Here is a 15,452-nt window from a genome sequence, read left to right as displayed (position 1 = left end):
CTAGATGATAATAAAAATCATAATATAATAAGCTAGCATCTTATATAGCACCCTAAGGTTTACAAAGTGATCTACAAATATTATCTTATTCTCATGACAGTCCTAGGAGGTGGATACTAACATTATATTATTAGATACCTTGGGAGGTAGATTCTAATTATCCCTATTTTACAAGTAAGGAAACAGGTAAGGAAGCTTAGAAAGCTTAAGTGAGTTGCCCAGGGTCACACAGCTAGTAAGTTTCTGAAGCAGGATTTGAACTCAGATCTTCCTTGACTGTAATTCCAGTGTTCTATCCACTTCACCACCTGGCTACCTCTATAACTCTGTGACTTCTTTCTCTTAGTTTTTGGGGTTTTTTTTGAGGCTCCTCTCAAATGCTACCTCCTACGAAGGCTTTTCTTGATCCTCTTCCTCTATAAACACTGGGATTTTCCCTTTCCACTATGAAATTTCCTTGCTTTCTTTTTAAACCAAATCTGTGAGTTCATGAGTTTACAGAGTTCCTAGTGAGGAACTTCCTCTATAGTCCAGGTTAGCACCTCCAGTTCCACTGATGACAGTGGAAAATGAAGTCACTTGCCCCAAATCATAAATCCAGTCAGCGTCAGAGGTCAGATTTGAACTTGGGTCTTCCTAACACCAAGGCTAGCTCTCTATCCATTATTTACTGCCATCTACTGGTATGTGCTTGATGTGCAGATTTATTTACACATTTATACAGATATGTACAGATATATATGTATTTGTATGTGTGTGTATGGATATACACATGTACATATTTAAGTGTATATGTTGCTTTCTACAATAAAAATGTAGGTTTTCTTGATGTTGAGAATTATTTTTACTTTTCTTTGCATGCCCAGCACTTAGTACCATTTCTGGCAAATAGGAAGTGCTTAATAAATTTCTGTTGATTGATTGATTGACAGATGAGCCATCCTGATCCCCTATAGCCTTTCCACCTTGGGAGGACATGCCTGAGTTTGCTCCTTGTTGGCACAGATTCTGAGAACTTGTGGGAACCTTGACCCTGTGGTGAGTCCTTGGCATTGGACTTTAATGGGAATCTGTTATCCCTGGCTTCCTGGAAATGGTTACAGTTAAGATTTTCCCAAGCTACCTATCACTGAACCCAAGGATATGGAAGCTGGTGACCCAGTAGAGTAGAACCCCAAAGGCAAATTTTAGTGAGATTAAGTTAACCACCTGTTTTTAAAGTTGTTTCCCTCTTACATTATTAGCCCTTTTGGAATCTGCTATTCTATTCTGAGGTCTCACCATGACACAGAGGTGACTTTGGGTTCTCATGGGCTATGGCACTAGTTCATAGCATTTAGAGCCAGAAGGAAACTCAGGAGTCATTTAGTCTAACCTCTGATTTATACAGAAAAGGTAACTAAGCCTCAGAAAGAACTCATTGACCCAAGGTTCCACAGATAGGAAGTGGTAAACCCAAGACTGGAACACAGACCATTTGACTTCAAAACCATCCATCACTCCAGTACCCTGGATTGCCAACTATCATTCACAAAGAAAATGTGAGTTTGACTGTCCTCTGTGCTGAATTCAATGTTCCAATAGCTCCCTCTGTCTACAGGACCTTGTCAGGTGTTGTTAACTTGATTAGAACATCATATATGCTAGAGAGTTTCAAACAGTTCCTTTTCTATAAGGTCTGCTCAATGCTGGCTTTCCAAATTTCTTTTCATAACACATGGGAGGCTAACTGACAGATGGAGGGAATCTTCAAAACTGTGAACAGTGTCCTTTTCATTTTACATGAGTAAACTGAGGCAAGACCATGTAGCTTAGGTAAGTAGCAAAGGATTCTAATTCATTCCTTCTTATTCCTACTACCTCTCTAGCCTTTCAATGAGCATGGGAAGCTGTTGGGAGGTAAATGAACACAAACTCTACTTCCAGCCCCCTCCAGAAGGAGTGGCAGCCCAAGTCACACAGAGGAAACTGAAAGTCCTGACCTGGATGATTGCTTCATTAGCTGATGCTATGATGACATAATGAATCATCTCCCGAGAAGTGGCACCTGAGCTGTGCTTCTTGCCTCTAGAGCCTGAAGTGGGAGGTCTAAAGTGGGCATGGTCCTATAGGGAATCCAGGAATCAGAGGTGGAGTTGGGCCTCCTGGGGCTTTTGACATTGAAGAATCTACTGAAGGCTGTGACCTTTGGGATACTTTCCTGTTTCTTCCTCTCTCATCTTCTCAGTGGGAGTTAAACAGCAAATCAATGTCTTGGAGAAGGAGGAATTGGATTTAAAAAAAAAAAGTATGTCATTAAAAATATCATTCTAATCTATTTTTACCTGTTTGGGGGGGATTTAGACAGAAGGAAATCAGCCAATAATGCTAAAAGCAACAGGCCATATTCTATTTCACACATGGGACCATGTACAATTAATCAATCAACAAATGCTTACTATAAGCCAGGCACTGGATTCAAATTCTCTCTCTGCTGTTTCCTTCCTGAGTAATCTTCCACAAGTTTTTTTTCCCCACTTTCCTGGGCCTCAGTTTCCTCATCTGTAAAATAAAGTGATTGGACTCAATGATTTACGATGGTTTTTTTTTCAGCTTTTGGACCTTTGTAACCTGGGGCAAGTTGAACCATTACCCAAGATACTTTGCCTCTATGGGCCTCAGTTTCCTTCTCTGTAAAATGATAAACTTGGTCTAAATGACTTCTGATACTGGATTTAGGATCCTATGATCTTGAGGCCACAGTGGGAGAAGGAAGACGCTATGAAATCCAATGAGCCCTGGAAACTGGTTCTCCCCTCACTCCTTCCCAGTTGAGTCTGGATATGTCTGAGTCAGTCCCATCCAAAAGATTCATTCTACAATCTAGAAGGAGGTCAGGTGTTTTATAGGTAAGACTGGGATCTCATTCAGACATATCAGAATGATACAGTTAAAAGTGTTCTAGATTTGGAGTCAAAGGATCCAAGTTCAAATCTTGACTTGGTCATTTAAAAATTGAGCAAATTAAATAATTAAATTTCCTTAGTAATTAAATTAAACTGATTGACTTCTTTGGGTCTCAGTTTTCTGTTCTGTCAAATGAGGGGGTGGGGTGAGAGGACCTGTAAGATTCCTCCAGCTCTATCTTTTTGCTCTATCTTTGATCAGATTGATTTTGCACCTTTGGTTTTCCAGTGAGCTAAGTACCAAGCCAAAAGAGTCCAAGTACTAAGTGCCAGGTGCTGGGGTCAAATTTTTGTCCTTTACTATCTCTGTTATCTTAGACAAGTCATTTCCAAAGAAAGAGCATGGTAAAGATTCCAGGGAGTGCCTATCAAAAGAATGGTGAGGTCTACACCACTAGAACATTTTTTTTCACATCTACATACAGATGCTAGAGAGGATGGATGCCTCTAATACCTTCTCTTTTCAGATCTACATTCTTTATTCTCATCTGGAAAACTTGGCCAGTGAAACACAAGCTCTGGATGCTTCTACCATTTTGGAAAGCCTTGCATACGGGCCTGTTGATACATTGCTTGTCCATTTCCAGAAGAACTGCTTAGCTGAGTTTGGAAAGACTCATACCTAGGTTGGCCCTAGTCTATGAAAAATATGTATTTTAAGTCACCCATAGGAACTTGTTAATGATTATCCATTAGATCACAGAAGGGCTGCAACATGCATTGGAGAAGTGAATACTCATTTTGAGAAAATTACAAACCTTCATGGATCAAAGTCACATGTTTTTTTTAAAAAAATCAGTTGCCTTCTCTGGATGAGTTTGACTCTTCAAACCAATTCAATCAATTTTCTTAATAGAAAGGTAGTGGTGGCTGAGTAGACAGATTTGGTAGAACAGGGTTCAAGTTTCCCTTCCACTGTTTATTTCTGTGACTTTGGGCAAGTCACTCAAACTCCTGGACCTCTGTTTCCTCATCTGTAGAATGAGGAGATTGGAATAGATGGCCTCCTAGGTCCCTTCCAGTGCTAGACCTATAACCTATGACCTCTGATGGAATTGGTATCAGGGGACTTGAATTTCAACACAAGCTTGGGCTAGTCACTTCATTTCTCCAGGACTATGTTTTCTCATTTTTAAAATGAAGGGGTTGCTTGATGACTTCTAAAGTCCCTTCCATCTCTAGGTTTATGATATTGTCTTAACTATGTGCCTCCAGGAAGCTCACTAAGACAAATATATTGCCAGTATACTTCAGTGGCAGCTGCATGGGACTGTGGAGAGTGCCAGGTCTGGAAAGAAATTCAAGCATCCTCAAATGCTAACTAGCTGTGTGATCCTTAACCCTATTTGTCTCAGTTTTTTCATCTGTAAAATGAACTGGAGAAGGAAATGACCAACCACTCCAGCATCTTTCCCAAGAAAATGCAAATGATATATCACAAAGGGTCAGACATGACTGAAATAACTCAGCAAAAAAAACCCAATACCCATAGTCTCCCCCTTTTCTGGGAGCCAAGCTTACTCATGCCTTTGTGTTCATTGTTGGTTGTTTTATTGTTTTAATTTATATTTCTGTGGTTATTGTACCTATCATTTCCCTGCATTTATTAAGCACATATTGTAAAGTCATATCCCACAGATGTATCAAAGGTTCAAGCAAGTAAGTAGGACAGATAAACAACTCATGTCAATGTTTGTTTTTTTCTCTGTGGAATACTTTTCCTGCATGATCAATGTCAAAGCCCTCATTTTTCACAATTCTAGAGGAGGAAACCATTGCCATGGATAATTTAAGGGTTGTAACCACACCAGATGATGCCAGATAAACGTGAAGTCGGTAATGGGGCTGGTTGCCCCCAAAGAGCCTAATTTTCTTGGCAGGTGTGAGTGAGGTGGATTTGGAAAGGCAGGTATTTTGGGAAGAGTCATGTTAGAGCAATTTGAGAAATAGAGTTCCTTCAATTCAGCATGACAGCAGCCCCAGGTTCATTATGGCAGGCCTAGCAGGAGAGCAGCAATTGGGCTGTTGCTCATGTGGACTGGGACCACCCTTTGTACTCAGCTAATTCCTCTGTAGACATTTGCACATGGACTCCCGAGTCCTCTAAACCATGTTAGACACTCCTGATACCAAACAAAAACATTGGGAAGGGATATTTTCAGGTACAAAACAACATGATGTAAAAGGTAGAAAGCTCATATTAAAGAAAGGAAGACCCCGGGTTCATGGCTACATCTGATATGGACTAGCTGTGTGATCCGGGGCAGGTCACTTAATCTTGGTGCCCAGGGACTAGAAATTACAGGGAAGTCAATCTGTCTCAGTGTATTTAGTTTCTGTATTTTGAACTTTCATTGAGTCTGGACCATAAAAAATCATCACACACATTCCAACGGTTAGCAAAAGAACTAATACTGTTGTTGAGTTGTTTTCAGTTGTGTCTGGTTCTTCATGACATTTCTTGGCAGAGATATTGGATGGTTTGACGTTTCCTTCTTCAGCTCACAGGAAACTGTGGCAAACAGGGTTAAGTGATTTTCCCAAGGTCACACAGCTAGTAAGTGTCTGAGGCCAGATTTGAACTCAGGAAGATGAGTCTTTCTGACTCCAAGTCAAGTACTCTATCCACTGCACCACCTAGCTACACTAATAGCAACAGCAGCAGCAACTTAGTTGTTGTAATTATCTTTATACAGTCAATCTAGGATTCTTTCTGTTGTATCTTTATAGAGTTAAAGAAACAGAAAAGGTCATAAAAGGAAATTATGCATATCACAGGCTGTGCTGACCAAGCAAAATTCTTAAGTAGGTGAAATCTACAGGTAGAGCTGGAAGGTATCTTTAAGGTCTTTGATTCCAATTCCCTCATTTTTACAGGTGAGGAAACTGAGGCTCACTCAGAGAACTTAAGTGACTTGTCCATTGTGGATGGTTGCCAGATGACAGACTCAGTAGTTTAACCAAGGTCTTCCAACTCGAACTTCAGCACTTTTTCTTTTCCAAAGCTTGTCTTCAGAGGTTCCTAACCTCTTCTTTCAACACACCCCCTCCCATAACTTCTCAGTACATAACCCACAGGTCAGCCACCCATTCTGTCTATGCCTAGGGCTGGGTACTAATTCCTAAGTTCTAATTCCTAAGTAGTTTCATGTATATTGCAGAGTAGTAGAGGATTGACTGGGAAGAAATCCATTCTCCTCTCCTTCTTCCTTACCTACTTCAGGAATACTTAAAAGGTGATCATTCCCAGAATATTTGAGAAATCTTGGAAACACACTATTTTCCTAGCCCCGTCCTAAAGCAAAATTTCCAAGTTGGCTATGGGTCTCTTTGGACCTTCAGATCCCACTGACATCTCCAAGGGACCCAGAAACTCTGGAGTCCTCTTGAAATGTGGAACAATAGGGCCCTCAAATCTAATACAGATACACATATACACACACTTTCCACATCCCTTCTTGAAAACATATCTGTGTGACCCTGGGCAAGTCACTCAGTTACTACATGCCTCAGTTTTCTCATTTGTGAAATGAACTAGTTGGACCTGCTGTTTTCTAAGGTCTCTTCCAGCTCTAAATTTATGGTCCTATAAGCTGGCAAATATCCATAATCAATCAGGCAGATTAAGTAGGTTTTACTTGTATTATAATTCTATTTTCTGTTTATTTTTCAAAGCAAATTTTATTGTTTTTTGTTTTGACCTTATAGTTACTTCTAGTAACGTAGTTACATCTAGATACCTCCTAGCCTTCCAGTGATGGATACTTCTTTCTATTTATCTAACTATCTATCTATTTATGTATTTATTTATTTTTAAATTATTTTAATTGTTTTCAGTGTTCAACAATCACTTCCATATATCTTAGATTTTTTCCTCTCCCCCCTTCTTCCTTCCCTCCCTCTCCACTCCCTCCCTGAGATGGCATACAATCTTATATAGGTTCTACACATACATGCCTATTAAATACATTTTCACCTTAGTCATGTTGCATAGAAGAATCAAAATGAATGGTAAAACCATAAAACATAATAAAACCAAACCAAACAAAATACAAAAGAAAATGATCTGCTTCAATCTGCGATCCAGTTCCATAGTTCTTTCTCTAGATGTGGAAGATGTTTTGCCTCAAGAATCCATTGGAAATGTTTAAAGTCCTTGCATTGCAATGAAGTACTAAGTCTAGCAGAAACATTCCTCTCACACTGTGGTTGTTGCTGTGTACAAAGTTCTCCTTGTTCTGCTCCTTTCACTCATTATCAGTTCATATAAATCTTTCTAGGCCTCTCTGAAGTCTTCCAGTTCATCATTTCTTACAGCACAACAGTATTCCATTACATTCATATACCACAACTTGTTCAGTCATTTACCAATTGGTACCAATTACCAAGGGCATCTCCTTGATCTCCAGTTTTTGGCCACCACAAAGAGAGTTGCTATAAATATTTTTGCACATGTGGGATCCTTTCCCATTTCTATGGTCTCTTTGGGATACGGTCACAGAAGCAGTATTGCTGGGTCAAAGGGTGTGCACATTCTTGTAGCCCTTCAGGCATAGTTCCAAATTGCTCTCCAGAATGGTTGGATGAGCTCACAGCTCCACCAACAATGAATTAGTGTTCCAACTCTCCCACATCTTTTCCAGCATTTATGATCTCCCTGCTTTGTCATGTTAGCCAATCTGATGTGTGATGTGGTACCTTAGAGTTGTTTTAATTTGCATCTCTCTAATCAATAGTGATTTAGAGCATTTTTTTCATATGACTACAGATGGCTTTAATTTCTTCATATCTTTTGACTATTTATCAATTGGGGGATGACTTTTTGGCCATTTGACTCAGTTCTCTATATATTTTAGAAATGAGGCCTTTATCACAGACACTAGTTGCAAAAATTCTTTCCCAGTTTTCTGCTTCCCTCCTAATTTTGGTTGCATTGGGTTTGTTTGTGCAAAAACTTTTCAATTTAATGTAATCAAAATTATCTGTTTTGCGCTTCATAATGTTATTTATGTCTTGTTTGGTCAAAAATTTCTCCATTCTCCATAAATCTGACAAATACACTGTACCTTGCTCCCCTGATCTGTTTATAATATCAATCTTTATACCTAGATCATGCATCCATTTGGACTTTATTCTGGTGTATGGTGTCAGTTTCTGCCACACTGTTATTCAGTTTTCTCAGCAATTTTTGTCAAATAGTGAGTTCTTATATCAGAAGCTGCAGTCCTTGAGTTTATCAAACAGTAGATTGCTATATTAATTGACTACTGTGCCTTGAGTACTTAACATATTCCACTGGTCTACTCCTCTGTTTCTTAGCCAATATCAACTGGTTTCGATGACTGCCACTTTATAATGCAATTTGAGATCTGGTAGGGCTAGGACACCTTCCCTAGCATTTCTTTTCATTATTTCCCTTGATGTTCTGGACCTTTTGTTCTTCCAGATGAATTTTGATATTATTTTTTCTAGCTCTAGAAAATAATTATCTGATAGTTTTATGGATACTTCTTTCTATTCTGTTTTTATTTGGCTGAAAACTGATGTCTTCATTAGGAGCTATTAGAATAGTTTATGGTACCTTCAGAAAGAAATTAAATGCCTTATTCAGGCTTTTCCAACATTTGAAAAATTGGGACGGTGTGTGTGGGGGTTTTCAAATAAATAGAAATGAGGCCATCAAACTGTATACAAAGATCCCTGCTGGCTGCATGTTGACTCAGTCTGAAAATGTAATTTTGCATTGTATTTTTATTCATTTTGTTAAACATTTCCCATGACATTTTAATCTGATTTGGGTCACACTGGGGAGGTGGTGTTGCAGGGGCATATGTGGGCTCCATGTTGGATGGCTACAGTGTAGCATATAGGAAAGAATATTGGCTGTAGAGTCAACAGATTTGGGTTGAAATCCACGCTCTACTTCTTATGATCTATGGGACCTTGAACAGTTATTTGACCTTTCTGGACCTGAGGTCCTTCAAATACAAAAAAAGGAAGTGTTCAACTCCATGCCTGCTGGTGTCTCACTTCAAAAATCATGATTTTATGAATCTGGCAAAGTGATCAATTGTACCTCAGTTCCCTTGTCTATAAACTAGGGATAATAATTTTGTCCAGGATCAAAGTTCTGAGGTCAGGGACCTCCGGGGCCATACTGTCCAATCCCTCCATTTTATACAGGAGGAAGTGGTAACCCCAGGGAGGTTCAGAGTGACTTACCTTTGGTTCCACAGGGTGTATGTACCACAGTTGGGATTTGAAATCAAGTTTTCTGACCTAGGGGGTGGGAGAGAGGAAAGGTGGTGAGGTGGTGCAGTGGACAGAGTGCTGAGTCTGGAGTCAGGAAGGCTCATCTTCATGAGTTCAAATTCAGCCTCAGACACTTCCCAGCTACGAGACCCTGGGCAAGTCATTCAACCTTGTTTGTCTCAGTTTCCTCATCTATCAAATAAGCTTGAGAAGGAAATGGCAAACCACTTTGGCATCTTTGCTGAGAAAACCCCCAAATGGAGTCAGGAAAAATCAGACACTATTAAAAACAACTGAACAACTTCTGCCCCTACATCTAGCAGTCTTTAGATGGATCATTAAGCTTTTGTTTCGAACACTGAGTGGCCTAAGTATGTTGAGAGCTCTTAAGAGGAAGTGGGGGAGGCACTTGAGAAAACCACAAACCAGAAAGGAGAAATAATTTGTTTTTTTTTTTTTTTTTCCCATAGCTGAGGGACTTGAGTTGTTGGATGGACTTGAGTTATGATGCATCCATAAATACCTGAATAAATAAGGATACTTCCTTCTCTAACAGAGACACATGTTATTTCTTGGCCTGTGGCCATGTGATATACTCACACTAAAAAACAAAATGCAAAACTAAATGTTTTTTAAAAAATTAAAAAGCCTTACCTCCTCTTTTGTTTGGATACAAAGCCTCCTTTCTTTGCTTGTTTGTCTCTTTGTATCATTTGTTTTATTTAGTGAATTTTAGGATTTGCAACAAAAAGCATCCTGAGACTTGGGCCCTAAAATATTTTGGATGCAATGAAATTGAATATAATTCAGCAAATATTTATAGAGGACCTACAATGTGCATGGTGAAAGAAGCATGGCAGAGTGGTGAGAGGACCAGCCTGGGTTCAAGCCCTGGCTCTCACACTGGCCTGGTAGTGATGCCCTGGGTAAGTCACTGACTTTTCAATTCCTTGAAACTCTAAGTTCATTATAGAATAGCTGAAAATCTACATTGATAGATGGAGATTCTGTATCTGGGAGTTCCCTGAACCAGTGAAGGGAAAGAGCTCTGGGTCTGTAACCAGAGAAATTGGGTTGAAATCCCACCTCTGATGGGATACTACTCACTGTTTGTGTGACCTTGGCCATCTTCCTCAAGAGAGGGATTTAGGTGATGCAGCCTCTAAATTGTCTTCCATCTCTAGGTCCATGATCCCATGAAATCAAAACAATGGGCTTAAAAAAGTATAAAGCATTGAACTAGACACTGGGAATAAACACTTAAAAATCCCTGACCTCAAGTTGCTTACATTCCACAACATGTACATAGAGAGTAAATACAAAATACTTTCAAGAGGGAGAGAGCATGAGCCATGGGAGTTTTCAGAAAAAGCCTGACCTATGATTGGAAGGATGTTGAGTATTCCAGGAGGGGGAGATTAGGAAGGAGTGCCTTTGAAGTATGGATGGGGTACTGTCATGGTCAAAGGTATGGAGGTGGATACCGATGAAATGTCAGTTCTTCTTAAGTTTAGCTGCCTAGGCATGCAACGTTAACATTGTTCTGACTTCCTCTAATGGTTCACTTGTTAGGGAGCTGAAAGTTCCTGAAAGACCCTGACCATGGAAAGATGGTGAGCAGTTAGATTCTTGGAGGTTCACTCAATTACCACTAGAAAGTTATAGTGTTTTAAAAACATGATCAATAGCATGGTGAAGCAGTAGATTGAGAGGGTGGAGGACCTGAGCTCAAATCTCAACTCAGCTACATAACTAGCTGTGCTTCTGGATAAGTCACTTAATTACACTCAGCCTTACTTTCCACAACTGTAAAATGAGAGGAGTGGACTTGTGACCCTGAGTAGCCCCTCTTGTCTCTCAATCTATAATCTTATCAGTTAAGTTAAATCCTTGTTAGTTTAGTCTGGACAGTACTTGGAGTCTCTAAACAATGTCCTTGGTCTCTTTTTTCTCATTTTTATTGACTCTAAAATCTTGAAGGAACTTTATTTTTTTCTTTTAAATATTTTGATCATTATATTCATTTAAAAATTTTCCCCTCTCTTTAACCCCTCCCTCATATATTGAGAATGCAAGAAATGCTATATCCATTATACATATGAAGTAATGCAAAACTTTAGCTGTGATGCTCCCCTCCCCAAATGCTTCAATCTGAATGCAGAATCCATCAGTTCTCTCTCTGGAAGTGGATAAACTTTTCCATCATGGAATCCCTTGAAATTGTCATGGGTCATTGAATTGATCAGAGTTGTTAGGTCTTTAACAGTTAAATGTCATTACAAAACTGATCTTAGTGTGTACCATGTTCTCCTACATTTGCTCACTTCATTCTGGGGGAGGGACTTGAAAAGTCGTATTTTAATACTTCACTCAGAATCATACTTATGCATTTCTGTACGTGGGCCAGAATAAACCATGTCTACAACAAGCAGACAATACACCATCAAATCAACTTGTTAGGATGTGAATAGAGGCTGCTGCTGGCCCTTTCATGAGAGGGAAGGAGGGTCAAAACATAGAGGAAATCATTCGGATTCTAGTCTGTGGGGACAGGAAGGGAGTTATCTGGTACAATTTGTTTTAATTAATTCTTCTTGTTAAATAGGTGTCAATTCTGTGGTTTCTACACTCTTGGAAGACTACCTATATTTTCAGTGCCCTTAAAATTTGGCACCCTGGGGGAAGGCCTAGTAACCTCATGTTAGTTACACAATTGACCTCAATACTTCAAGAACCTGTGATTTCATCAAGGTGAGTCTCCCCTTTGCTAAAACAGACTGTAACCCATTTATGACTTACAAGATGGTCTCAGAGATTTGCTGTAGCCAAAAGATTCATCACTGTGGGGCCAATCTGGTGATGAATCTTTGCAAATTGAGCTGGGGTGGTCCTTGGATAGCAGTCCATCTTTGGGTCAATAATACATCACAGGATTATGGGATACCCAGCTAGAAGGTACCGTAGAGGTGATCCAGTCTGACCTAAGTCATTTCCACTCTTTGCGTCCCAGTTCCTCCAATTACAAGTTGAAGGGATTAGATTCACTTCTGCCTTTTCCAGCTCTAAATAAGCAATATTTTTTGTAAAGATAATTTGCCATCCCAATGATTCTGATTTCACTGACGTTTCAAGACATCAGAATGGTGAAATGATTTGCCCAAGATTCCACAGTGAGCAGCAAAGCTGGATGGTAGAGCTCCTGTCTAAAATATGAATCCCCTTTATATTACCCGCGCAAAAGTGACTCATAAGACTGAGGATTCCCTTGAAAGTTTAAATGTCTCCCTTCAGTGGAGTTCTACACTAGGTATCACTGCCTTGGTCTTTTTCATCTTTCTGTTTTGCTAAACCATCTCTCCCCTCTCCCTGGAACTGGTTTGAAACTGCCTGGTTGCAAGTTTTCTTTCTTTTCCTTTTGCTTTTTTCCTAGTTGGCAGCTTTCTGGGAGCTTTCAAGACTTCAGGGCTAGAAGTCTATTGTTGCTAATATGACTATGGAGAACGGAAAATAACCTATAATTAGTATCGTGTAACCTTCTTGCCCACACACCTTCCCTTTAGCATGGAAGGGATATTGTCTTTTCTGCATTTCACTTTCCTTGGGTCCTTGGCATTGGAGGTCAATGTAACGAACTACAAAATCATTTGCCTTTTGGAAACTATGGATAAAAAGGCTCCTGTCTAAATAAATGTCAGTTTCAGAGGTAAATGCATGTCAGTGGTATTTTTCCTCTCTCGTTGCAATTTCCAACCTTCCTAATCCCCGAGATTACTCTGAGTATGATGATGAGGTTTTGATGAGGCCCAGGGATGACCAAATTGGGACTAGATGGGATGGGGGGGATTTGGATTATTTGAATCCAGTAGGTTGATCTCAGGTTGGTATCGAGTAGGGCAGGGCTCTGTTGGAACCAACTTGAACCAACTCCTGGCAGCCAACTGTCAAAATTTCAATGTGAGTATGTATGCGCCTCAGAAATCAGCAAATGTTATAGATTTGAGTTTGGTTTATTGTTTTGTTGATTGTCTAGATATAGTGGAGAAAATTTTAATAATGCAGATTAAATTTGAAAGTATGATGTGAGTACACTTTGGAGAACTCTTTGTGAAACATTTACTCACACACTCCTGGTACAGTGGTTCTAAACTCTTTAGTCTCAGAACCCCTTTCTGTTTAAAAATTATTGAGAACTCCCTCAGAAGCTTTTGTTTGTGTTGGTTATATGGATCAATATTTATCATACTAGAAGTTGACTTCTTAGTACTATTATGAAAATAATTTTGACATCACTGACCCTCAGAAAGGATGTTAGGGACTCCCAAACATCCCTGGATCATACTTAGAGGACCAAGGATGTACTGGAAAGACCAATGGATTTGGAGGGCTTGAGTTAATCCTATTTCTGCTACTTGAAAATGTAAAGTTTTAAATTTGTTAAGAATAAGATCTTATGGATCAACTCCTCTCCCCAAGTAAACACAAGTAAAAGATGGGGGAGTTATGGCTAAACAGCAGTTCATTTGAAAAAGATCTGGAGTTTTTAGTGGACCTCAAGGTTGATAGGAGTAAACAATGTGAAATGGCACCTAAAAAGGCTAATGTGATTTTAGGTTATGTTAAAAGAGAACTCAGGACTCTGAAGTTTATAACCCTGCAGCACTCAGCTCTGCTTGGCTTCACCTCTAAAGTAGTGAATATCACAATTTATGACAAAGGGTCCCAAGAAGATGTGATGTGTTGAATTATTAAGAAATTTAACTTAGAAAACTTAGGCATATTTAACTTAGAAAGGAGAAGAATCAGGGAGGTACATGAAGGCTGTTTTCAAATATTGAAAGGGTTATGATGATAACAGATATTAGACTCTTGACAGCTGACCCCAAGAAGCAGAGATAGGAGCCTTTGTAGAAAGCAGAGCTAAGGTTGATCTTCAGCTTGCTGCCTAAGGAGGTAGTGAGTTCCCCATTTCTAGAGGTCTTCTAGTGATAGCTGGATGACTTTGTTGGATTTGGTGTCTGAGGGATTCAACTTCAGGTCCAGATGGGTCTTGATGGACCCATCCCTCTCAACTCTGGGATTTTATGATTTTGTGATACCACTTCCCTGTGAACTTTAGGCCCATTACCTTCAATCTCTGGACCTGAGGGTTCACAATTATCATAGGATGGAGTTGCAGTCTACCGTCTTTAAGACCCTCTTTGGCTTTAAATTTATGATCCCTGTGAAGTTGCTCTAATCTTTCCATGGAGTGGTCTATGATCTCATTGATTTGGACTCCCCATCCAGAGCTCTGAGCATGGATCCTCCATCGAATTTTCCTTCTATGTACCTTGTATTTCTTTTCTTCTGTTTTTCCTCGATAGAATGCCTACCCAAAGCACCAAAGGGCCCCTCCCTCCACACACTGTTAGCATTCCATGGACACTCAAGCTGTTCATCTGTTATCCCTAATTCCTGGTACATCCATCAATGGCCAACCTCTTTTCCCAGGCCTTTCTGGACTTGAAGCTGTTTTTTGTACCAATTCTTTAGAATGAACTGATTACCTTTGACAATCAATCAGTCATCAAGCATTTGTTAAGCACCTACTATGTGCCAGGGACTACTCTGTAGAGGATAGAGAGCTACCTTTTTAAACAGAATGACATGATATTTTGAGAGTGCTTTATTCTCATCAATGATAATGAGACTATTTAATGTGGAAAATATACCAACTCAAAAATGGGAAAGTACAAATTAAACCAATAAAAATGTGATTCAATTTGCCCAACTTATTGCATCTAAGGTAGAATCAGCATTGAGTTGGACAGGGTCTTATAATTCTTTTCATGCATAACAGCAACTCTCTCCTATGACTTTTCTGATAGCCATCCATTCCCTGCTTAATTATCTCTGGGGACAGATAGTTCACTAGGTTATGAATCAACGTATTCCACCGTTGGGAATCCTAAATCATCATACGGTCCTTTTTTGTTTTGATTTTTAGACAGCTCACTGAGAGTGTTGGAATTGGAAACAGGTTTGTTCTGAGTTCAAATACAACCTCAGACATGTCCTTATTGTGTGACTGTTTTATTATTTATCTTTTCTGTGAATCAGTTTCCTCACCTGTAAAATGGGATTAGGGTTTCCAGGGTTGTTGTGAGCATAAAATAGCATATTAAAAGAACTTTGCAGGCAACTCTCTCAAACTTTAAATAATATACAAGATGCTGATCTACATGGCAGGGAGAGTTCCTCACTGGGACCCCCCTT

The 15,452-nt window shown here is 39.5% G+C and overlaps 1 long non-coding RNA gene across 1 annotated transcript in view; it reads left to right on the top strand.

Moving 5' to 3' along the window:
- Positions 1–937: 937 nt before the first annotated feature.
- Positions 938–15,452, top strand: part of LOC140531543 (uncharacterized) — a 36,909-nt gene continuing 22,394 nt past the window's right edge. Inside the window, exons 1-3 of the long non-coding RNA XR_011976366.1 lie at positions 938–1,038; positions 9,924–10,123; positions 11,803–11,948. This is a non-coding gene — a long non-coding RNA (uncharacterized lncRNA). The remainder of the gene's footprint in view (positions 1,039–9,923; positions 10,124–11,802; positions 11,949–15,452) is intronic.

This window comes from Notamacropus eugenii, chromosome 3 (genome assembly GCF_028372415.1).
Source record: "Notamacropus eugenii isolate mMacEug1 chromosome 3, mMacEug1.pri_v2, whole genome shotgun sequence".
NCBI classification, from domain to species: Eukaryota; Metazoa; Chordata; class Mammalia; order Diprotodontia; family Macropodidae; genus Notamacropus; species Notamacropus eugenii.
This window is presented reverse-complemented; position numbering and strand designations above follow the sequence as displayed.